Here is a 23,264-nt window from a genome sequence, read left to right as displayed (position 1 = left end):
GTGCTAAAGCTTAGAATTGTGCACATGAGTGTTTCTACAGTGTTTTGCTGCAGGCAATGAAAGGCCAGTAATGTGGCTTTTCAAAGAAGGAAGGGTTGGGTTGTTTTTTCTTTTTTCCTTCTTTTGTTCAGCTGATGTATTGCTGTGGCATGACTCTCATATAGCACTGTTTCTCACCAAGATGTGAAATATTGAATCATTGTAGGTTTCCTCTCTCATTAAGATGGGAGGGGGGGAAAAAGCATTAAAATGGTGTGTGGGGCAGGAGGAGGTTGGTGGGACACATGCAGACCTCTTTTAAAGTCACTGTTCTCATCTATCCTTTGAATTAGCTTTTTTCCAGACCCGCACCAGAATTTTGCAATAAAATCCACATGTGAGAAACCAGTGGCGTGTCTTCTAGTCAAAACAGTGCAATAGAACTACTTAAACAGTCACAGAGAAATGTTTTGATTAAGTAACTGAAGTCCACATGCATGTTGAATGAATTAGTTTCTTCCCTTTGTACTATAATGAAGATGCCATTACAGAAACCACATGAGAGGAGCAGTCTCAGACTATCTCTTCCGAGTTTGTGTGTTTAAAACTGCAACCTTGTGTGCCTTTAATAGCAATTAAAACTTTTCTGGTTTCTTTTGGGGATGCTCTTCCTTGGCTGGGCTTTGTGGAGGGGCAGCTGTAGTTTGCATGCTCAGAGCCCGGGAGGCCGAATCCTCCTTTTTCAGCCCTTTGGGCACTTTTAAGTCGTATCTCTCTCTGCCAGCCCCTCTGAGAAGCTTGGTGATAGGAGTGGAGAGGTATTAAGTGTTTCTCTTCAAAATTATACGGTGCTTGCTTATATTAAGCTGCAGTAGTATGGTCATGACTTTTTGTTTCTGTAGAAAAGGTGCCTTTTCTGTCTTTATTTAACCTTTTTTTCTCTTAAGGTTGCTGTAAGTATCTGTTTCTTTGGCTTTTTTTAGATACTAACCAAAAGTACTGACGTTGAGCCTTTAGAAGGCTTTATGAGTAGGTTACACAAGGGAATAGTTTAATGAAGGACCTAACCATGTCACTGCAGCATCTTTTAGGTAGCCGTAGTCGTGTTATACATAAAAACCGTCAGCTCATCACCACCGTGCCTACTGAACCATGTAACTCAGTGCCCCATTTACCCTTATCTTGAACCTCCAGGGACGTTTACTAGTTATGTTTTTTTGAGTGAAAATACCATTTCCTTCTTTTTTTGCCACCAAAATTGGAGATGCTCTTCAGACCTCTGAGAAGAGATGACTAGGATCATCTCAGTGCTGCAGTGGTTTCTCTCTTTGGCTCTTCTATCTAGTGCTATCCTATCCTGTATCCTGGTCAAGAAGCTCTCCTGGATAAATGTTTAGAGTTAGCATTGGGAGAGATCATTTCTAAAAGTAAACGTTGAGGTCAGGCTATACTAGCATAGCTGGGCTGGCTCCTAGACCTTCGAGTTGCTTTGATTTTGTCCTTCCAGACTGGCATGCTGTAGAGTTGCATAGTGTTCCTATTACTTTCCCTTGTAAGACTGCAGAAGAAGCAAAGATGAAGTGTAAGAAGACAGGTGATGTTACTAATTTGAAATTAGATTCCTAATGCTTTCTTAGTAGCTGTACATGTGTAAATATGGTTTGTGTACCGATGTGGTAGGAATACCATGCAAAATATACAGTGTGAATTTTTACCTGAGTAAAACGGTGTTTGTAGGCATAACGTTTCATGTTATTAACAACTGATAAGGACTGCCCAAAGTATTGGCCTAAGCTTGGAAATCCCAGTGCTCGTGCTTGCTTCATGTTGCATTGATCTTCAGATTGGGCAATCTCCTCCTTTATGTGGGAAATGGGACTCTACCGAAGACAGGTCAGTCCTTCTGATTTATTTCAGTTGCATTTTTCCCTCAAAGTCTAGAATTACAACTTAGGAAAGTACAATTATTTTCTTGATTTATCTGAGTGCTTAGTTCTGCCTCGGATAACCACAAAGAAGCTTCAAAAGTGCAGCTGGCTGAACTGCCTCTCTCTTCTGTGGCTTTGTCCGGAGCGCGTTAATTCTTTAGTTGTGAGCATTGTGAAGTAGAGATCCGAAAACACCAAACCTGCCTCCTTTTATCAAAACAGATGAATGCAAAAACGTTGCGAAGCAATCCTCTTGATCTGGCCTCAAAAATGAAAGTTGAAATACAAAAAGAAAACAAAGCCTAATCTGAAAGGCTTTGCTGACTGGTAGGACCTGGAGCATGTGTGGGCTTGAGTTTGCCTTGAGGGATGGTGAAGCCAAACACCGTCACGTGCTGTGTGGTTGTGGCTGGGAGATGCTCTCCTGGCAGTTAGGAACTGTGCCACTTCAGAGTGTGATAAGGCTGTGTCTGCATTCTCTTTGGTTGCATAGCAGTGAGATGACGAGTATTGGAGGCTTTGAGGTTTTGAGAGAATTTTCTGTGCCGAGGAGAGCCAAGGAGCTGCCAGCCTTCTTGCTTCAGTAAGCCGGTCCCCAGGCAGTAGAACAGATGTTGGAGGGCGCCGGGTGACTCACAGGTGTGTGTTTTGCAAGCTCTGCACTTAGAAACACTCTGCTTGACTTGAGACACACAAAATTGCTGTGTCTTCCCCAGAGGCTGAGCTATTTGCCTACCCTGGAATTGAAGAGGAGAAAAACAACCATTATTAACAGATGAAAAAGAGCAGTCTACAGCTGTCCTAAACTAACAGGTTATGCTGCAGCCTGGAGCTGGGCTTTTTTTTTTTTTTTGTGAAAAGCAACTCAAAAGAAGTAAGCAGACAGAAATGCCCCCCATACAAAACAGAAACCAAAACTAACAAAGGAAATGCTCGCTATTCAGATGAAGCGATAGGGATGAGGGAGGAAAAAACAAGTCATCAGAGACCTCCAGAAGTTTGTTGCTTTGGCCAGAAACCTGCAGTTTTGAGATGGCAGGAGTTTCATAGTCTGCACAGCCGTCCAAGAGGTGATGCAGATGTTCCTGCCCTGTAACCCTAGGCAAAAGCAGGCTGGGTAATGAGTGACGGAAGGTGCTAAGCTGAGGTGTAGCAAGACATGCTTCGAGTTTTGCTAAACCTCTCCAGGGCAGCTTCACTTCTGTTCTCATGGGCAGTTTCAGTGCAAAGAGAAGTACAGCAGGTAGGAAGGGAACTTGGTCCCAGTGTTTGCCTCCGTTTTGGACTTGCATGGTGCAGTGGAGCACGGTGCTTCTCTGTGACGAGGCTCTACACAAGCGAGCTCCCTGTCACGGTACGTTGTGGTATGGTAGGAGCCCTGATTTCGGCACACTTTCCTTTGAGCTCCATTCAGTTAATGCTGTGACAGGCTGGTTTGCTTGAAAGCCTGGCACAAGGCAGGATTCCACCTGCTCTGTAGTCTTCATGGTTCATTAAGGAAGCTGATTAACTGGTATAGATATAAATGAGAAATTACCTGGCTGCAGCAAGCACTGAGCTAGCTGCTTGTTGCTGTGGAGCAGCTTATCTATCTGTCTGGGCTCCTGTGACAGCCAGCTTTTAGTGACAAGAATTAGATTAGTGCTTTTATTGGTATATTACGTAGTCTGTATTCATGGGTTAAGGATGCTGATATAACAGGAGGAGGCCTGTTTGTTCTTGTTACCCTTGCTGCCAGAAGCTGGTACAAGGCAGGAGAAGACATGAGAAGTGCTCTTTGCTGTATGGTGAAGTGGCAGGATGCCACGTGTAAAGAGCAGGTACAATATGCTGGCGGGGTGCACTGCCAGCACGTAAAGTCTCGTGAACAGAAGTGAGGACAGACTGCTTGTATTGATGCTGCTGTCAGCTCACATTTTCTCACAGCTCGGGGACCATGAATTAACAGGCCCCATTGACAGGATGTCCTGGTTTTACTGTTCTGAGTGAAGGGATTTGTCTGCCCTGAAGGATAACACGTTTTTGTGTGTGCCTTTCCGACAGCACTGGGTGCAGACATTCCCAGCAGTGCAGCCTGGCTCTTTTTGGCCTCTGCCTTCAGACAGGACTTCAGGGGGAATTGCATTATGGTTTTGTCGTGCTTTGAAGCGTTTGGGTATGTTAAATATGAGGGCATGGAGAAAGAGGGGGGTTGGTTTTTCTTGCATGTATGCAGGGAGAGTTGCTGAGGCGGGTGCTGCAGCTGCAAAGGGTTTTGCTCTGAAACTCCCTGTGAGCACCAGAAGTCTGTGCCCTGCCATTTATCTTCCCATCTCCATGTGGTGAGAGGTGTCTGACCAAGAGTTTTTACTGTCTACACTGTCAGTTCAGAGGCTTTTATTTAACCAACATCTAGTGAGAGCATCTATATTTTTGCCCTCATGAAAGTTTAGTAAGCTTATCGTTTCAGTGCCTTTATTCATGGTTCCTTGTATTTGGAGGCACTGGAGAAAACCTGATGTGAGAGTGCCTGGCTGCTTGCAGTGCACACGGATGCTTGAAGCAGACATCGGGAGTGGGAAGTGCAGGGTAACTGCAGAGGAACAGGAAGGTTTGGTCAACCCAGTTGAAAAGCTACAGCAACGAGCCGGTGCTTCCTCTTCTGCATGCACACAACGTCTGACATCGATGCAGAAGGCAGACAAGGTGTCTTGGTGAAGCAGCTGAGGTTTGGGGGACAAACTGATTGATCTACACAAAGCCCTGGTGATTATTTCTCCTCTAACAGAACCTCTTCACTACCCAAAGAGAGAAGTTGTTGCTGTTCATTTGTCCTGGATGGTTGGCTGCTGCGGGGAGAAGGATCCTTGATTGCTCTGCTCTACATTACTGGTGTTGCATCTGCTTCTGGTTCGATGGAGATGCAGATATCCCATGTGTGATCCACTAACCTACTTCTCAGACTTTACTGTGTTCGTCTTCTGACAGAGCACCTCTAAGTTGAAGCTGATCAACTTTCGTCTGTTGTGAACAATTCTGCTGCTAGTGAGGAGAGTTTGTGTTGAAATTAAAACACACCAGCAACCACCCTGGATCAGCCTGGCAGGCTCGCTGGTGCCAGGGTTCACCATGGCCACTTGCTTGATCAAACGGAGGAGCAGCTTGGAACCAGCGTCATGATCCTGGTGCTTCAACTGCCAGAGAAGAAGCGTAGCTTAAAAAAGCTTTCTTCAGTGGTATGACACAGTGGTGTCTTTGTATTCCCTGGGTGTGTGTGCTGGCTTTTACAGCCTTCTCGCGTCACCCGCTCCGAAGTGGTTTGGTAAGTGTCTATGGTAATGCATGGTAACTCAAGTGGGGACGATGTGCCTGTGTCCATCTTGGGCAGCATTGGCCCAGAGGCAACTGAAGTAGATCCTTAGAGAAGGAGGATGTGTCACAGGCTGTAACAGCTGCTGACGGTACTGTTCTATTGCCATTTGCGTGTCACTTTTCAGATGGTTTCTATAATTTGATTTAAATAGCAGAACATGCCACAGCTCAATTTGTGTCACAAAGAAGAATTTCCTCCTTTTGTAACTCTTTATTACGAGTGTGTTTCACTGAGCAGTGAACAGACGTTCTTCATTCCTGACGTACTTTGCATGAAACCAGTGGCTCCTGCAGGTTGTTTCGTTTTGTGCCTCAGCACATAGATGGCTTTTTTGTGATTCTCAGGGCTGAATATTTCCTGATGATACACTGCCTGCCTTGACCTTTCTGCTTTGAAATCTGCTTTTAGGCAAGTGCTTTGTGGGTGCTTGGGAGATGGGTGGGACTGACCTTTTAGTCAGGGAGGAAGTAGATTAATTGCGGACTTGACTGAAAAAATAGCCTGTGCTTTCACGGAGTCATAGAACTGTAGGAGTTGGAAGGGACCTCTAGAGATCACCTACTCTCACCTCCTGCTAAAGCAGGTTCCCTGCAGCAGGTCACACAGGTAGGCAGCCTGTTCCTGTGCTCTGTCACTCTCACAGTGAAGAAGTTCTCCCTCGTGTTAGTGTGGAACTTTCCATGTTCCAGTGCTTTATTGCATTGACTTTCTTCTGGAGGAGTTGTTGAACATATGCTAAAGAGAAGGAATTTGGAAACACACATGCATGACCCCATACCTATTACTAAGCGGTCAGTTTTGTTGCACACGTTGCATTCTATTGAAACGTTAGGCAACTTATCTGCCTTTCAATTCTGTAGCTGTGTACCCTTTACACTGTCTTTCCAGCTAAAAATGAAGTGAGAGTAGTGCTTGCTAACAGCACGATCTCTGTGGTTCATCTAGAAGAGGACAGAAGTTGGCTGTTCCTGGCACTTAATCAGTCAGTTAAAAGTACTGGAAGCTGTAGATGAACTTGCTTTGGTTTTCCAAATGCTGTGGTAATAAAATAACCAGCCGTTTCTTCACATTGCCAGAGCTGACAACCACATGCATAAAAATTAACCCAAAACCCAACTCACAGGATCCAATGCGAGAGTGTTACTTCCTGAAATTGCTTGATGGAAGTAAGAATGTGCACAAGTGAATTGACAGTACAGCCTTCCTGCTGTCAGATGGGGAAAGTAAGCCCGGAGAGCTGTCATGCTCTGCAGTAAATGCTGTGTTTTTCTGGCAGCTTAATTATTTACTGTGAAGTGGGGGATGGACAGTTCTGTGTTGACTGTGGGGTTTTTTTTCTGGTATTTCCTCAGCAAAGATTTTCTCTGCATGTCCACGTATTCCTACTTTTTGCATATTTTAGGCATTACTTAGTTTTGACTTTTCAGGCAGGGGAGAGGTGTGCAAGTTACTGTGGATGATGAGAGCTCCTGCTGAGGTGACTAGTCAAGGGAGAAGCCTTGTATTTTCCCAGTGCTGAGCCATGTTGCAGAGATTGGAGATGCGTAGAGTAGAAACTGGGTGGCTGCTTTTGGTGAGCCTTTTTCTTTTTGTCTTGCTTTATCTTTCCAATCTGATCTTTAAAGCTCTCTGCCTTCCTTGTTTTCTGGTGCTGGACCAGTTACCATACAGGTGCTACAGTAATGCTGGAAAGTAGCTGTAGTGTCTTCAGTTGAAGCTGATACTACGTAGGCAATATAGAAGATATACAGTCAAAAGAGTATTGTGAGAGAGCCTTTATATATGACATGCTCCTTGGCACTGAGGTGACTAACTGATGATGGGCCTGTGCAGAGGAAATAGCTGTCTTCCGGGCTCATGGGAACTTCTCAGTTTTTGGGTTAGTCACACGGCACCCATAACAGAAGGCCTGACTGCACCCAAGCACCACTTTGCTGTGTGAGTGCGGAGGTGGTGTATTTGTCTGGGGGCAATTATTGGCATTTTGGGTTGCAGGACAGGTTGCATTTCTGGTGGTTTTATAGTTGTCATGCAAAGGCTTTTTTTGAGATAGTCGTGGTTTGTTCTTGAGAGCTCTCTGCTAAGACTACACAGTCATTGGAGACATAGCAGTCAGTAGCAGACAAGTGATCTGTGTTTGCAGCGGTCAGGTCTGCACCTACAACCTATGCCATAGGGCCTTCTGCTATAGAAAATGCAGACAGTAGTGAAAAAGATGTATTGATATATCCTCATGGTTTCCTGTGAGGTTTGTGTTCACTGCGCTTGCAGGATTTGTTCTTTACCTGGGACAGAATGGGAGTGATGTTACTTCAGTGAAAGCAGGCTGTAGTCACCTGTGCTCCAGGTCTTCTGATAAGCAAGGGTTGCCATTATGCAGTCCTTACAGTGCTGTTTTTTACATCCTTAAATCTTTGAGGAGGAAGGTTTGAGTGGTGTTTCAGATGTGAGATGGTAGATCTCCGGCCAGAGATGTGCAGCCCCTCTTGGTCACCTCACGGAATGAAGTAGTGCCAGTGGAGCAGCTGAAGGACCGTGCACATGACTGTGGATTGAGTGTCTTCTGCTTTGCTGTGGTGTGACTGTCTTCTGCTTGGCTAGCAGATTGCTTGCCATCCCGGCTTGCTGTCCGTCCTCCAGTATCTCTGTTTTCCTCCTTTCCCACCTGGACTGAGCAGTGCAGCATGTTTGGGTGGGAGATCCTTGCTTCTGAGAAGACACAGAATACGTCAGCATGACTGCTTGCCAACAGGCTAGGGTGAGGGGCCAGGCTCACCTCCTGAGCCACAGATCTCTGGAGCTGCTACACACACTGGCTTGGGAAACACTGTTCTTCTTGAAACCAAGATCACTGCAGACTTCTCCATCTCTTGCTGCAAATGCAAAGACTTTTCTATTTTTTTTCATGCCATTGAAGAACCTTGTGGCAACGCAAAACCAAAGTTTGCTGTTAGTGTTGAGGTTTGACATGGATCTGCCCTTCCTCTGATGGAGGAACAGAGCATGGATGAAAGATCACGGATGTTCCCCTCTGCTGGGGGCAGAGATGCTTTGCACAGGGATGGAGAAGCTCTGCCACAGGTTGAAGCAGCCCTGCTTGCCAGTGTGTTTGTCAAAGCATGTGTTACGGAGATCTCATTAACTACAGCAGCCAGGTAATGTGGCAGGGGGCCCAGGTCTGGGAAGCTTCTGGGCAGCTTGCTTGGAGGAGGAGGCAATTGCTGAAACGTTCATAAACTTGACTGTGAGCAAACTTATTTTCTCTGACAGCAGCTTACTAACCCACCCCAAACACTGTGTGATCAGCTGCATGATTAATATTTTGTGATCACCACAGTGTTTTGCTTTTGGACTTCAAAGAGTGTAGCTCTTTCGTAAACAAAACTCCCCTGAACATAATTGCAGGCATTGACAGGCTGTTGTGGAGCAGACTGTGGATGGTGAGAATTTCTCCAAATGGTTTTCTTGTTTTCTGTTACAAGCTTCCTCATGTTTTAGCCCTGCTGAAAACTAAGGCTATGGATTGAGCAGAACAGCAGAACTAGGGAGTTCAGAGTTAACTGATCAGCTTGTCTTTGGTTCACCTCTTTCCCTTCTCTGATAACAGCCATCTGTCTTAGAAAAGATGATGCTTTGTTAGCCAGAAGAAATGTATATTTTTTTTTGAAGGGGAAAATCCCATAAACCAGCAATTGCTCCAGTCAGGTACTGGGAGCTGAAATGCTTGGTCCTTACCTCCTCTGCTGAAGCTGTGCCTTGTTTTTGGCATGAAAGCTGGAGGGAGCAGCCACGTCCTGGACATAAGGAGCATCCCACAGGAACTGCACCTCCATCAGTAAGCAGGCTTGGGCGTTGGATACAGCACCACAGACATACAGGAAGGCTCTCGAGGGTTTGTGTTCTGACCCTTATGGCACAGTTTATATGTGGCCCAGCGTTGAACTGTGTCTCTGCTTGGCTGATGAGGCCTCATTTCATCTGTCTGCATGGGGAATCAGCTAAGCATTATGTGCCTCGTGAAAAGAAAAACCAAAGGCAAGACGTTACACTATCTTCTAAGAAGCTTGCATCTCCAGCAAACGAGTGTAAATTCTGTTGTTGATATACTCTTGACCTCCTCCTTGGGCTGGGTGTACGGCGACCCTGAGCTAATTTGCAATGACTTGAAACATGCTGTGTTGAAAAGGGAGCACACTTCACATTCCCTGCATCTGGTTCGGTTCCTACAGACAGGCACAGAGCGTCGTTCTGTGCGTCACTCCTGGAGCAAGCTGCCTAGCAGGGTAGACTTTGTTTTTCGTGCTGTGCCTTTTTTTTTTGGCAGGGTGTTTTTGCAGACATTGTGGTTGAAGACTTCTAATTTTAAAACCTTAACTCTTGGAATGAGGCTCCGTAACGGTGTGTAGTTGGATTTGGAAAAAAGTCTGCTAAAATGGCATGCAGGGGAGGTGCAGCAATGAGGTCATGTTTAAGGCGTTAGACTTGCTGCTGCTGGTGCATATGATTTTTGTAACGAACGCAGAGCTATGAACGTTTCTCCTCTTAAAGAAAAACAAACAATTGGGCCTTCCGCCTTAGACAAATGTCCCTTCTTGGAGAGGTCCTCTTCACTTAAGTTTTTTCCCACTTAATGGCATTTTTAGTGGGAGCTGCCCTGTTCTTTCCATCCCATCTCTGTGCCCACACGTCTGAATGTTTCCATTTCAGAAAGGAGGACGCCGGTGGTGCCAGCAGACAGACTTCCAAATTCTGAAATGCAGAAGTGTTTATAATGCCTCAGAGTTGTGACTAGCAAGAAAAACCTCACCCAAACTCACTCAACTGTTGCAGCTGTGTAAAGATAACAGCAAGTCTTGCTTCTTCTCTTCTTCGCTGCCTGCCGCACTGGGATATCGGAAGGGAATCATTCATGGAATTGCCCATTTAATGCTGCAGCTGTGCTGACTTCTGGCTGCTTCTTGGCTGCAGGACCCAGGTAGGAGATCTGTGGCACAATACCCAACACTGCAGGCATTGTCTGGCCTTGGACACAAGTTGACCCCCAGCATTCGAGGGGTCCCCAGCACTTTGTGAGTGATGCACAACAGCATCCCACCTCCAGCCATTGGGCCAAGCAGTTTGAATCAGGCAGTGTTTTTCTGTCTGTCCCTGAGCTATCCAAGAGCCTATTGAGGGGAAAGGGGACTGGCTTTTTTCAAGAGCAACTGAATGCAATGCCCTAGTTACCATGGTTTTTAAATGGAGTACTTCAGGAGTTGTACAAAAGCATCTTTAGCACTCACAGTGCAAGGAGAATGAAAGGACACAGCTTATGTCAGCACGGCATCGGAGGCTTAAATGAATGTCATTCATATATTGTTAGATGACCCAATTTGGATCGTATTTATGGAGTGGGAGGGGAGAATGGACCTGTTGCAGCTGACTTTTGAGCCTGAAATGCACTTAGAGGCTTTGTGTTGGGACTGCACAGACTACTGCTGGGCAAAGAGAGCTTGCTGTGGGGCGTTTCTGTGTGCCAGCACAGTGCCATGTCCTGCCCTTCCCTGCCCAACATGCTGCCGCATTCACACTGTGCTGTACTGCCTGGGGAAAAATTGCATGTCGGGGAGAACCAGCCCTGCTGAGGTTTTATTTCATTCTGCTTTCTTGTGCAAGGCTTTTGAAGCCTCCTATCAGCATGCAGTTTGCAGACTAGCTCCAGCCGGGCATGTCAGCCTGCTGACAGCTTGGGGGTGAGGTGGGTGCCCAGCGTGTTCAACGTGCCACTTCCAGGAGGAGCAGCTTGTGCTCAGCATGGCCAAATTTGCCCCTTTTGAGCCATAACCAGCAGAAAGCTGGGCTGCATCAGAGCCAAAGTTGCTCCACGTGTCCCAACCTGGTGTCTGCATTAAGACTTTGGAGGAATTGATGCCTGATGCTTTTAGGCTTGCAAAGAAACCTGCCGGCTGGGGAAAGCTCTGTTTTGTGGTTCAGAGTATCAGAGTGCTGTTACAAAGTGGTGTAAAGCACACCTGCAGCAAGCAGGCTGCAAACTGTCGGGTTTAGGGGGCCAAGCAGGAGGTTTCCCTTTGCCCTGCCCCATATGAGAGTGTGAAGGGCAGGGGGGCCAGGTGTCGGAGTTCTGAATCCCAGATAAGTGTTGGGTGTACTCATTTCCTGGACGGAGGAGTTTTGGGTTTGTTGATTTGTTCGGTGCTGTTCTGCATTTGTTTTTCTTCCTGTTGTTGTTATTTTTTTTAAATCAGATTTGATAATGCTGCTCCAGGTGAAGGATTGTGGAAGGTGAGTGGCTTGCTTTGCCTTGTGCACAGCCACTGGTTGGTTTATGAGAAAAGGAGCCAGAAAGAGTTAATGTTGTTTTCCTGTGGTTGAGCTGGCTCTGCAGGACTGAGAAGTAAGGTGAGTTAGTGTCTGGGTGATGCTGTGGTCCTTGTGGCAAGGCTTTTAGCTTTATGTGTAGCCATTGAAGACTGCAGGAAATTCATTGTGTTCCTTCGAACAGGATGGAGCCTTTCACGTGATCTTTTTTTTTTTTGAACTTGAATTCTGTAGTCTCTATCCATTGCCGAGCTGCAGGAAGACTGCCTTGGCTTGGAGATGGAGAACTCCCATCTGGGGAGTTCTGCCCGTCCCCCTGGGAGACCAAAAGTGGCGGCTGCAGAACGGCTCTGAGATCATCACCAGCGTGATGCGTTATGAATGTCGGCGTGCGTCGGGCACGTGCAAACTCAAAAAATGCATTGGGGATTTGAGCAGGACCGTGCCGTCGTTTGGAGCTGTGCCTACCCCAGCAGCTGGGCCCTGGGGCAATGAATAGTGCTGTGGGCAGTGGATGCTGCGACTGCACCAAATCACTGTTAAGGCTCCCTTTTGACTTTTAAGGCTGGAGGGGTTTGCTCCGAGTTGTGCTGCTGTTTCTAGACTTTGCCTTCCTGGCTTGCCTCCAAGGTACGTAGTGGGCTGTGCGCTCGTTGGTGTGTAACTCCCCCTGACTTCCCCTCTGCTTTGTCTGCTGTGCTCCAGCCCTCGCCCCGGAGCGGCGCTCCCTGCACTTCCTCTGCCGTGCTGCGGTGAGCTCCGTAACCGAAAGCCGTCCCACGGTAAGCCAGCTGCTTCCACTGCTGCCTGGTACTGGCGAAAGGAATATTTGATGTCGGTGCTTTGTATCAGGAGGATTGATTACTATTGCCTTCGTCCTGATGGCTCTTCTAGACTTCTTATGCATGTGCAGGTTGTCATCTAATTTCTTCTCAAGTAACAGTTTTGAAAGGATTAAAATCAGCTGCTGTTTGGAGTTGTGACCGGGGATGTGTGAAGAGGCAGAAACTGTCATTCCCTTCTCTTCTTGCTTTAGGTTGAAAGGAGCAGAGAGCTGTCCGTAAAGTGATCTGCTGCACATTTAAAACCAGAATCCTGTTTCAGTGTTTGGGATGCTCTGTTATCCCGCGTGTGACTGTCAGCTCCTGAAGAGCACCCTGAGCAGGCTGTGTTGCCTTGCTAAGCTCAAGCCACGTGTGCTGAGGTCCCTGGACCTGGGGAGCAGTGCTCCTCCCACACACTCAGTGTGTGTGGCTCTGGGAACCTGCACTCAGCACAACACCTGCCTGCTTTTTCCTAATTACATTTCAGTTAAATATTACAGTGTAGAAGTCTAAAGAGTTAATTTTATGGCTGCTGGCTAAGTAGACAGAGATGCAGTCCTAAGTTTCAGCTTGCACCGAAGGAAAGACAGATGAGATGGGACTCAGCTGCCTTTGGCAGCACCGTCCACCTGTTGGATGCTGCAAGCCCATTGAGGGCAGGCACACTGTGTGCTTCTCCTTGTCCGGTGGCTGTCACCAGGGCCGTTAGCCCATTGCCATACACAGGCTGGCAGAGCTCAGGGGATGCAGGGAAGGGATCCTTACAGAATGGTTTTGCCACAGTTGGTGTCCGCTGCACTGTGTGTCCTTGTGCTGGAGCTGTGGCCAGAGCCGTGCCCCTGTCGTGTGGAGTGGGTGGCACTGCAGGCAAGGGAGACCACAGAGAGCAGCACTGTCTCGCTCCTAACCTGCGCGGCTCCTCGCTGTTGGTCCCGGGGCACGGGCAGTGTGAGCTCTGTTCTCCCAGGCAAACAGGCAAACGAAACAAAAGGCAAAGTGCTACAAACCACCACAACTTCCATTCTAAAAATACCATAAAAGGCTGTGTCCTTACAGGCTGGGCATGGGAGCTGTTCCCACCCGCATTACTGCAGCATGAGTCACTTAGCGAGATCGCAAGGCGCTCCATGTGGGTGCCCGGCCCAAGATGCTGGAGGAGCAGAGGGAGGAAGGGGAACTGCTCCGTGGCACTGTGGGAGCGACAAAGAGTTACACAGAAGAGGATGACGAGCACGACATGTGAACTCGCCTGAACCTCTGAGCGGTGTTGGTTTCGTTGGTGTTTTTTGAGAGCTTCCTGGATGTGCTGCTTGCTGATGATTTGTCCTGGAAGTATTTGCAACGAGGAGCCATCTAAATATGCGGATGACTCCGCTTTGCTTTTAGGAAGCACAGAACCTGCCACACAGACGTGAAGTCAGAAAGACCCTCTGATGTGAAAGTGTGTGTTATCCAGCCTTCAAGCTCAGCTGTTTCTCTCCCTATCCTCCTCATACCTCTCATCTTCATCCTTCTCTTCCCTTCCCTGGTGCAGAAGTAGGCTGAGCTGTTTTTTGATTTTAAAAGAAAATAAATGAATGCAAAGGAAGCTCCCTCACAGTAAGTGCTGCTCATGCAGGTGCCCTGTATCCCACGCATGGGTTCTGGGGAGTCAATCCTGGTTTGTTTTGGTTTCTTTCCTGAGACGCCGCCTACCTGCCTGGCCCCAAGACGGGTGGTTATTGTTTTCCCTTTTCCTTCCTCCCCTTGATGAAGCCCTGGCTTTCAGGGCTTAGCGGATTAAGCCCGTCAGTGGGAAATTCTATTAAAAGCTTCCTTTATTTAGACACCAGCCCAGTGATGTCACCACGTGGGCAAGTTTTCTGAGTTGGTCTGGGCTGCACATGCAGCGGGGAGGCTGTGGGGCTGCATTGCGGTCGGGACATCCTTTGGGGTCTCCTTCCTGAGGACAGCACAGAGAGGTCACCCAACAGGGGCTTGGGTTGCTCTCACCTCGCCCCACTCTCAGGTGCATCTCCTGAAGGAAGTTTTTAAAGGCTGATGCCATAGCTGTGCCTGTTCTCCTGCTCATCACTTTCCAGGTTAGTCCTTTCAAGTGTTCTTCCACTGCTGCGGGTAGCAGCTGCCCAGGCTCTGCTCTTTGGGACGGTTTCTGGATGCATCCCCCAAAGGGCAGTGAGAACATAGGGCAGCAAGGTGCTGGCCTGGAATGGAACCAATGGGCTGGGCACCAGAGTAAGGAACCAGAAGAATTTCAGTTTTATTTCTTGATATCTCTGAGAGTTTCTAAATGGGGCCACAGTGTATATATGTGAAGGGTTAGAAGGCAAAGAAGTTTACTAGCACTCTACTTTTTTCCTCTCTTTTTATCTTACCCTTTTGCCAAGCAAGTTGCCTGTTCCCAACCTGTTCCTTGCTCATATTAGAACTTGAATTTGGCAACAACTTCTAGTAAGGACAAGCTGAACAAGGTGGCCATTCTTTAAAGCAAATTAGTAAACCAGAGATCCTGATTTACGCTGTTTCTTGTCCTTTTTATAAGCAGTAAGCATGGCCTTTCCCTGTGCTAGTCTGTTCTGCTGCGGCAGGTGATGCTTTTTGGTGTGCACTGCTTTTAGCAGCTCTGGTGTTGGGGCTCACGTGTGTTTTTTGGAGGGCCTGTATGGTGCAAGCGAGGCTCGCTCAGAGCCCCGCTTGGTTTCTGCATGTAATGTGACGAAGCTGTCAGCCAGGATGGCTCAGCTCTGAGAGGATAATGCTGACGCTTTCATGTTAAAAATATTCCTTAAGCTGTCAGAAAAAAAATGTGTTTTATTATTAACGCGTAGCACTGCAGGGGTCCTGTGAAATGAGCAGAGTTGATGAACTGTTACAAATGAGCAGAAGGCCATATGCAGTAGTTATTAAACAAATGCCTGCCGCCGCATAAATCATCTCCATCTGCAGGTTGCACCTGATGGGCACTACATGGCCCACGACTCTCTGTGGTAGTGCTCACAAAGAGGAGCGTGGGGTGGCTCTTGGTGCCCACTGAACATTGAAGACCTCCTCCAGAGGTTTGGGCAGCAGCTGAGCTTCCCCTTTTAGCCTACCCATACAGAGGATTCCCTATCAAACCCCAGCTCAGGTTCGGGTGAGACATGGTTTCTAACCCACGCGTGCTGATGCTCACTCTGCACTGCATCTGCTCTGCTTGTTGACATTGTCTCCTTCCCACGTTCTCCACCTCGATATTGTGAACTATAAAAAATACAGATAACTGTGGATGGCACAAGCACTCTGCAGCTCGGTACGGGTGGCTACACGCTATTTCCATGCTATTTCCCTGCAATTCACGGGGCACGGATTGAGACTGAATTAACAGCAAATTGATTGAAGGTACCCATGTTGTGATCACTAGCACCAAAATCCAGCGTTCACAATGCAACCTTAATTAAAAAAGAAACAGATCTGTTTTTAACGTTGGGAAGTGACATCTGATAGTATTTTCTGTGAAGAATGGGTGTGTGGGTTGGGTATTTTTAGCTGCAGCCCTTCTCAAGAATTTATTATTGTTTTTTTTCTGACCATCTCTCAAACTTTCACAACAATTTCTTGAAAGCATTTGTAGTTGCAGAAGCTTTTTCAGCCACAGATGTGTTGCTGAGGGGAGGGGAAGAAGGAGTGGCAGCCTGTTTTCTGCTGAATGTGTGTCTGGTGGTGGATTTCGGTGTCAGAGTGCATGTGATTTTTGAACTGGGTGTATCTTGCAAGGGCCTTTTCCAAGGCACAAGGGTGTCTGCAGCAGTTGTAAGCTTGCTGTCACCTGCTTCTGGAAGGCAGTTGGGAATGCGATCTGTGAGATCTCAGCCTCTCAGCAAACAGAGTTTGGACAAGAAGTGTGAAAGGAGCTGCAGACAGGAACAGACAGAAATGCTGCTGTTTAAGAATCCCGTAGAAGCTCGGCATAAGGAAGAGCAACCTAAGTTTGAGGCCTGTGTGGAGTGGTTTGATCTGTAGCTCGCTATATGGAGAGATTTGGGACTTTCCCACAAATGTTGTCATCTCTGAGATGCTGCAGATAAGCAGATGAACTCCTGTGTAAAACATGAAGGTTATCTTCATCCATCCACAGGCTGCTGGGCTGCTCCTCCCCTGGTGTCTGAGTCCTGGACCTCAAAGTGGCTGTGGAAAACCTTCTCAAGAAGAGATGGCATGAGGAGGAGGAGCTGCGCAAGCACTCTCAGGTTGGGTTGCTGATGCTATCTGGCTGTTGATGATTGCTAGCGGAAACGGTTGGGCTGTCGTAAGCAAACCGCTGGTGCTCTGAGCTGTTAGATGCATCTCTGCTCTTGCTCTGATGACTTTGAGTGAGGAGGGCAATTAAGCCACGGGTAAATAATAAGCACTCCCCTGTGTTTGCTGTGAGTACAAAGTATGGTTGGTAGGGGATGTCCGAGCCTTGTCCAAGCTGTGTGGTGCCTTTCCGATGGTGTTTCTCTTCTCTGGCCTCACATGTGGAGCTGAGCTGACTTAGTCCAATGTCCTCTAGAATCTAAAAAACCCAAAGCATCCGAGGTCATTTAGCGCAGCTTTAGGCAGTTCCTCCTAAAACCTGTAATGTGTGCTTGAAGTTGCAGTTTGCGTCTGAAAAACCTCACCTTTGTAAGGTAGGAGCCTTAATTTTGGTACTGTTCAGCCAGCCCTCCTAGGCTTCCTCTTAGTTTAGCCAGGGCCAGCATCCATCCCTTCCCTGCAGCCTTAGGTTCAAGGCAGCGCAGTAAGCATGTGATCCGTGCCAGCATCTTGTCCATTGGGGATGCTGCAGTCCGGAGCATCACTGCGCAGGTTTGGGTCAGGCCCCTCCTGACTGCAGCACTGGGGGCTGGAGCATTGTCTGGAGCCTGGGGGAGGGACAAGAATGATGTTGAAGTGGTTGTTCAATTGTCTCTATTTTGTTTTTCTCTCAGCACCCGAATCAGTGGTGAGGATTTTCTGCGAATGAGCAGTAGTTTGCAAGGTTAGCTTAGGTAGCGAGAGCTGAGGATTTCAGGTCCTGAGTTGGACGAATCAAGACAGTTGTCTGTCTTGATTTGGGGACCTTAAACCTGATATCCTGGTTGCTTAAAAAAAGTATTAAAAATAAAGTGTGACTGTGTGCGGATGCATTCAGTGCTTTTTCCAGAGCTGTGAGTTTGGCAACTAGGCCTAATTTTTCATGTGGCACCTGTGTTTAATTCTGAATTTCGCTAGTAGGAGCAATGTGGGCTTAGTGCACTTCTGTGGCTGCTGTAAAAGACCAGTGTCTGCAGCAGTGTGGGTTTGGGGGTGATAAGGGATCTGCAGGAAGGATGCACAGTGCATGGTGAGAGCAGAGGATGCCTGAGTGGGCAGAGGGTTGTCTGGAAATGGTGTGCAGTTCAGCTCCCAAATCACCCACTGCCACTCCTAGCGGGGAGCAAGAGCTGAGGCTGCTGTTCTGCCAAAATCCCTTCCAAAAGGAGGAGGGGAGAAACAGTCTGGAAAAGCAAATGTTTTGTGATAATGTTGAGCAACAGTAGGTGCTTTTGTTTTCTATCAATGTAGGGAAGTGGGAGAAACGCGTCATTGCTTTAGTGCATTGTAGGCATCAGGGCTGCAAGAGATGGAGCTGTAAAAGAGATTGAGATTCTCCTGCTGTAGGGGACCGAAGAGCAGGATTCAGCAGTGAGATGTGGGCGAGGAAAAGACCCTCAGTACTTTGGGAAGGGCACTGCTTGTGTGCTGCTGTAGCTATGCTACTGTGAGGAGCAGGTGTCAAAGGAGAAGGAGGAGAAACGCAGAGAACCTGAGCTGAAGCAGCGTGGTTGTTGGAAGCACGGGCACCTCCCAAAGCTGCTCTGCATGCTAGTGATAGGAAAGCTGTCCTGTGTCATGTGGACGTTGCACAAGCGCTGTGGCTTTTGTTGTGTTGCTAAATGATATGTTTCTACCAAGTATTTGTGTTGCTGTGCTGGCACAGGTGCATGCGTATATAGTGCTTCACTTGGGTGATGGAATTATTTCTTCTGGCACCCCTGGATGGGGTTTGGGATGCTTCCGCTTCTGAACTGAGTGTTGGGGAGCTCCGTGACCAGGGGGCTGGATGGGGAATCTGGGTCCTGAAGTATGAGGGGTGAATGAGGGCATAGTTCTCAGGTGCTAAATACATGCAGTGGTGCACAGTAGTCTGGCAACTGATAACTTTTGCTAGCAGTCTTGTAGAACTGAGATTTTGGGAAGTTTGTGCATGAAATGCTGGTAAGAAATCTGGCTTATCTGCAGTATTTTTGGATAGTTGAGGAGTTTTTAGCTTTCTGTCTGCTTCTGACAAGCAGTTGTGTTGGCAAGATGCTGGAACCAGGCAGGTGAGCTCCTCTTGTCCTTTTCTCAGCTGGGACAGAGTTTCAGTGACTGCGCCTTAAGGGCTGTGCTCACCTCAGCAGAGGCCCCTCTGCTAAATTAAGTGATGATGTAGAGCAAACCGGCTCCAATTGCTCTCTAAAAAAGCTCTTCCTGCTCGTGACCCGGTGTTTGGTTAAAAAAATAAAGTGCAAAAAAACTCCTATGCGATCGCCGTTCTATTTAAAGTCTTATTTCAGCATCTGCAGATTAGCTCAAGCGTGGATCTTACTTTTTGTGTTGGCCCCACTCTTTTCTTTAGGAAAAATAAAAGCAGTTTCTTTGTGCCTTTCCTTGTCAAAATACCTTCCACTGTTCTCAGGTGCTTATTTATTGACAAATTCCCTTTTCAGACCCTGTTTGCACAGTGCCAAAGCCAGCTGCACCAGAGCTAGGATGCATTCGGTTATCCCAGATTTTCATCTTGGAATGTGAAGATTCCCATTTCCCAAACTCCCTCAGAAATCACCATCCTCACTGCAAGTGTGTTTTGTAGTAATTAACTGAATTAACAGACAAGGTTTAAGTAATCTTCCTATTTGCTTCTGGATGAATGCTAAAGCATTTTAAAGGTGAATGCATCTTTCAAGTTCAAATCATCATTTTTTTTTTTTCCTTCAGTTGAGCATGTCTGCAGTTAAGTCGTGCTGTGTCTCGCTTCTCACTATCCTTCTGAAACCCAGATGATGGTTGAGTTATTTTCATTTGCTTTCTGGGGAGATCAGCATATGCAGATAGTCACCGCTGGCACAGTCTTGCCTTAGCCAGCACTGGGAGTTCTTTACACTTTCTTCATGATGTCAGGGCAGGGCCTTTTCACCATCTTACAATTTATGATTCGTGAGTGTTTTCCAAGGACCAGATTTACCTTTCTTTTTAATAGAAGTATCATGTAGATAAATTACCCAGAGGGGCTGCCAGAAGTGACCAGGAAAGCTGCCCCACAGGCTGCAGTGCTGTGTAGCCCATCTGTTTCTAGAGCTTCAGACCACAGGGTGGAAGGCAGTGGAGCTGGAATCATTGCTGTGCCTTCAAGAGGTATCTGTCCCTGTCTTCACTCTCTCCCTAGAACATGGGTTTCCATCATACCAAATGCTTGTCTTTGCATCATTGCCACAGTCTCTGTTCTACTTCAACTTCTCCCTCTGCTTTTTAACTCGCCTAAGAGGGAAGACTTAATTTTTCGTAGTTTTTCTGTTTAACTTACCTCATTCAGTTGTTACCAGGCTGAAATCTGCTGTGGTCCCCTCTGACCTGCTTCTGTTGCTACATTACTCATATCAGAAATGTTGAGTACGTGGGAAACTGTAATAGTAGGTAACAGATGCACTGAAAGATGAGAGATTTACATTGGGTGTAAGGAGGAAATTCTTCACTGTGAGGGTGGTGGGGCGCTGAAGATTGCCCAGAGCAGCTGTGGCTGCCCCATCCCTCGAGGTGCTCAGGGCCACGCTAGATGGCATCCTGGGCAGCCTGATCAGGTGGAGGTGTTACTGCCTGTGGTTGGAGTTTGAGACTGGATGGGTCTCTGGGGTCTCCTCCAACACAAACCATCCCATGGCTCTGTGATTTCTTGACCCCTTTCCCTCAGTAGGAAGTAGGAATGAGTTACTTGAGTTGGTGCCTGTATGAGAACTTCTTTGAAGCTCTCCTGCTTTGGGCTTGATTGAAGCACTCCAGTTAAATAACAAGAGCATCCGAGCATCCCCCTGTCCTTTGTGAGGAATAGCAACATTCCTTTCACTTTTTCCCATCTCTTTCAGTTGAAGCTGTTTAAGGTTGCCATGTGGTTCCTGGGCAGGGCTGGCGTGGGGCAGCCAGGCAGGATTGCTGCTGAGCTCATGGGGTGGTGACCCACCTGGAAGAAGACTGGGAAACATGGTTGTGGAACTGGGTGAGGTGATGACAAGCTTCCTGGAGCTCTTCCTATGGGTACTGCCCATGGGCTGTTCTCAGCCCCTCTCCTCCTGGGCTTATGGCCAAGCAATGAGCTCATGGGGAGGGCTCTTTCCGCAGAAACTGGGACAAATTACTGCCTCATCTCGATGCTGGCATCATCACAAGAGGTTTCAAAACTAGACACGGGGAACATGCTGGGCTGGCAAACCTGAACTTTCTAGTTCCTGATGGTTTGGGATGGCCTGTGGTTTATGTTGTTACCTGGTAATGTATGCCACAGATTGGTAGAGGAGTACAGAACATGGAATAGCAAAGATCGTCAAGTCCAGCCGCCAAGTGTAAGGTGTTAAGAACATAAGGTTTTTTGTGTCGTTCTGCTGCATTTAACTATTATTGCAGTAACATCAGTGACTTCCAGCTGTCGGCACACTTTCCTCTTCTGTGGCTGAGAAGCTGCATGGCTGTCTTTTGGCACACAGGCTCCACGGATCCATTCTTAGTGTCAGACATGCGCTTTGTGTCAACCACGGTGAAGTGGTAACAGCCAAATGCCTTGTGAAATAATGAGTAGTATTTTGGAGCCCTGACCAAACTACACAGATGTTGATTTCAACAGCTTAAGAAGAACCACACACACAAAAAAACTGGATTGATTTTTACGCTGACTGCTTAGTTGGTGCTGTTTCGTAAGCTGGAGACTGTGGTGAGTACTGTGTGTGCCTGAAGTCTTCCCCTCCAGTTGGATTTCATAAACACGTTTTCCACAAAGGGGAGAGGGGAGGCTTCTTGTGTGAGTGATGTCCTCAAAGTGAAAATAACCATTACATTTTTTTGTTTATATATAACGGTGCTTTTGCACAAAACAGCAGAAATTCCTGTGAGCGTTCAGTTTGGGCAATTTTAGGAGTTATCAACAAACAAAAAGGAAGGGAAAGGTTATGTTGCATTAAAGCAATCTTTTTCTAATTACTCCTTGGATACGTTGTGTCCTAGGGCCGTACCGCAGAGCTGTGAGGGATCATGGAGCTTGGGAAGACATCTTTTCAGTGCCTTCCCAGTGCTGGATCAGACACTTCTTGTTTCTCTGAACTGTGCTATTTCTTGATGTGATCGCATGGGGTTTCAGTGGCAGGGAAGAAGTTAACAGCAGTTGTGCTTCAGGGTCTGGAGATGCCGTCTGAAAGTAGGGGGAGCCCAGGGAGCTGCCAGCAATGTATGTGGTCAGGGAGTGTCCCAGCAGGGGCTGCCAAGGGTGAGTGGGTTTGGCTGCTGTGTCACCCAACAAACCCATTGCAGTGGCTGAAGGAACGAGAGTGGTGCAGGGAGAACCTCTTTCAAATACGTATCTTCCTAGGAGCATGGGCACTGGTCTAGTCTGGGTTACTTCTACCTAAAGGTGGGATGTGACCAGAGGTGAGACCCACGCAGTACACGTCATCTAATTTTAACTCAGTTAGATGCCTGCAGCTTAGGGTTGTAATAGCCCCGCAGGCTATTTTCAGCAAGTTTTCTGTGGATGAGCTGCATCTCACTGCTAGTAGATTTTTAGCTTCCTACCTATTATTTTCATTGGCTGTCCCAGTGCCTTTATAGGACATGTGTTGTTTCCTTATTTGCACTTTCTAAGGATGTGGTCCCACTGTGCCAAGGAGAGCACAGGCTGCTGGCAGCTCAGCATCCTGCCTGTTGCACACTGAGGTGGAGAGCAATCATTGCTGTATGTTCCTGTGCTCTAGCTGAAGAAATGTAAACTGCTCCTCATTCTGAAGCGGCCAGAAGTCTGCTCCTAAGCTCTGTGTTTATGCAGTTTCTTTCCAGGCTTATGCGTTGCCCAAAGAGGGGGATTTTTCTTCTGGATTTTTGGCCTTTATTTATAGACACTGGAATGGAAGATGGAGGAGAAAATAAGTTTTCAATTCCCACAACAGCATGTGGACTTTTGCATTCTCTAACTTCTCTCCTTTTTTTTTTTAATGGGGTCAAGTAGAAATCATTTAAATAGCAAAGCTTCTAAAAAAAGAGAGAAAAATGCATCTTCCTTTTTAATTTTTTTTTTTAATTCCTTGTAAGATCTAAGAATAGCAGCTGCTGAGGCACAGTGTGCAGACCCACAGCCCTGTTCAGCATGTGTCTGGAGCTGGGGTTTGGCATTGCAGCGGCTGAGCTTTGCATAAGGGCTGGGGCTGGCCTGGTGTAGTGTGGGTGCAGAGGAACTGGGCCTCACTCTTCTCCCTGCTGCTGCTCCTGTGCACGTGTCTACGTGTCACGTTGCAGGTTGATAGCCTTCATGTCTCATTTTTTTTTGTCACTGCTTAAAATGGAGAGGAATACCAGTTTTTGAGGCTGTCATGGTGACAGCTACACAGTGGGCTCTGTTCTCTGAATTGCTTCAAGTGCTTGGATGCGGCGAGTAGAAACTGCTTGGCTGCAAGGAGTGTGCCTGCTGGGATAGAGGGGTCTGGGGCTGCCAGGGAGGGGCCCTGCCACTCAGCTAGGCCAGAAAACAGCTGAAATGCAGAGCCCTGTGAAGGGAAAGCAGCTAGGGACATGCACTGGGTGGGGAGG

At 47.4% G+C, this 23,264-nt stretch overlaps 1 protein-coding gene across 29 annotated transcripts in view; it reads left to right on the top strand.

Annotated features, from left to right (window-relative positions):
- Positions 1–23,264, top strand: part of LOC423110 (USP6 N-terminal like) — a 66,277-nt gene that overhangs the window by 18,889 nt on the left and 24,124 nt on the right. For 6 of the 29 annotated variants that reach the window (XM_040701704.2, XM_046942309.1, XM_040701705.2 and 3 more), the window contains 2 exons: positions 9,967–10,234; positions 16,516–16,627. The exons of 5 other annotated variants lie outside the window; for them this stretch is intronic. The gene's annotated coding sequence lies outside the window, so the exon portion shown is untranslated. Of the gene's footprint in view, positions 1–4,674; positions 5,209–9,966; positions 10,235–11,811; positions 12,208–12,249; positions 14,483–16,515; positions 16,628–23,264 lie in introns of those variants that run through there. 18 more of the 29 variants (XM_015286811.4, XM_046942310.1, XM_040701700.2 and 15 more) reach the window with 11 other exon arrangements.

The sequence above is a fragment of the Gallus gallus genome, chromosome 5 (genome assembly GCF_016699485.2).
Source record: "Gallus gallus isolate bGalGal1 chromosome 5, bGalGal1.mat.broiler.GRCg7b, whole genome shotgun sequence".
Classification (NCBI taxonomy): Eukaryota; Metazoa; Chordata; class Aves; order Galliformes; family Phasianidae; genus Gallus; species Gallus gallus.
Note: the sequence above shows the minus strand (reverse complement) of the source record. Positions and strands in the feature narration are given on the sequence as shown.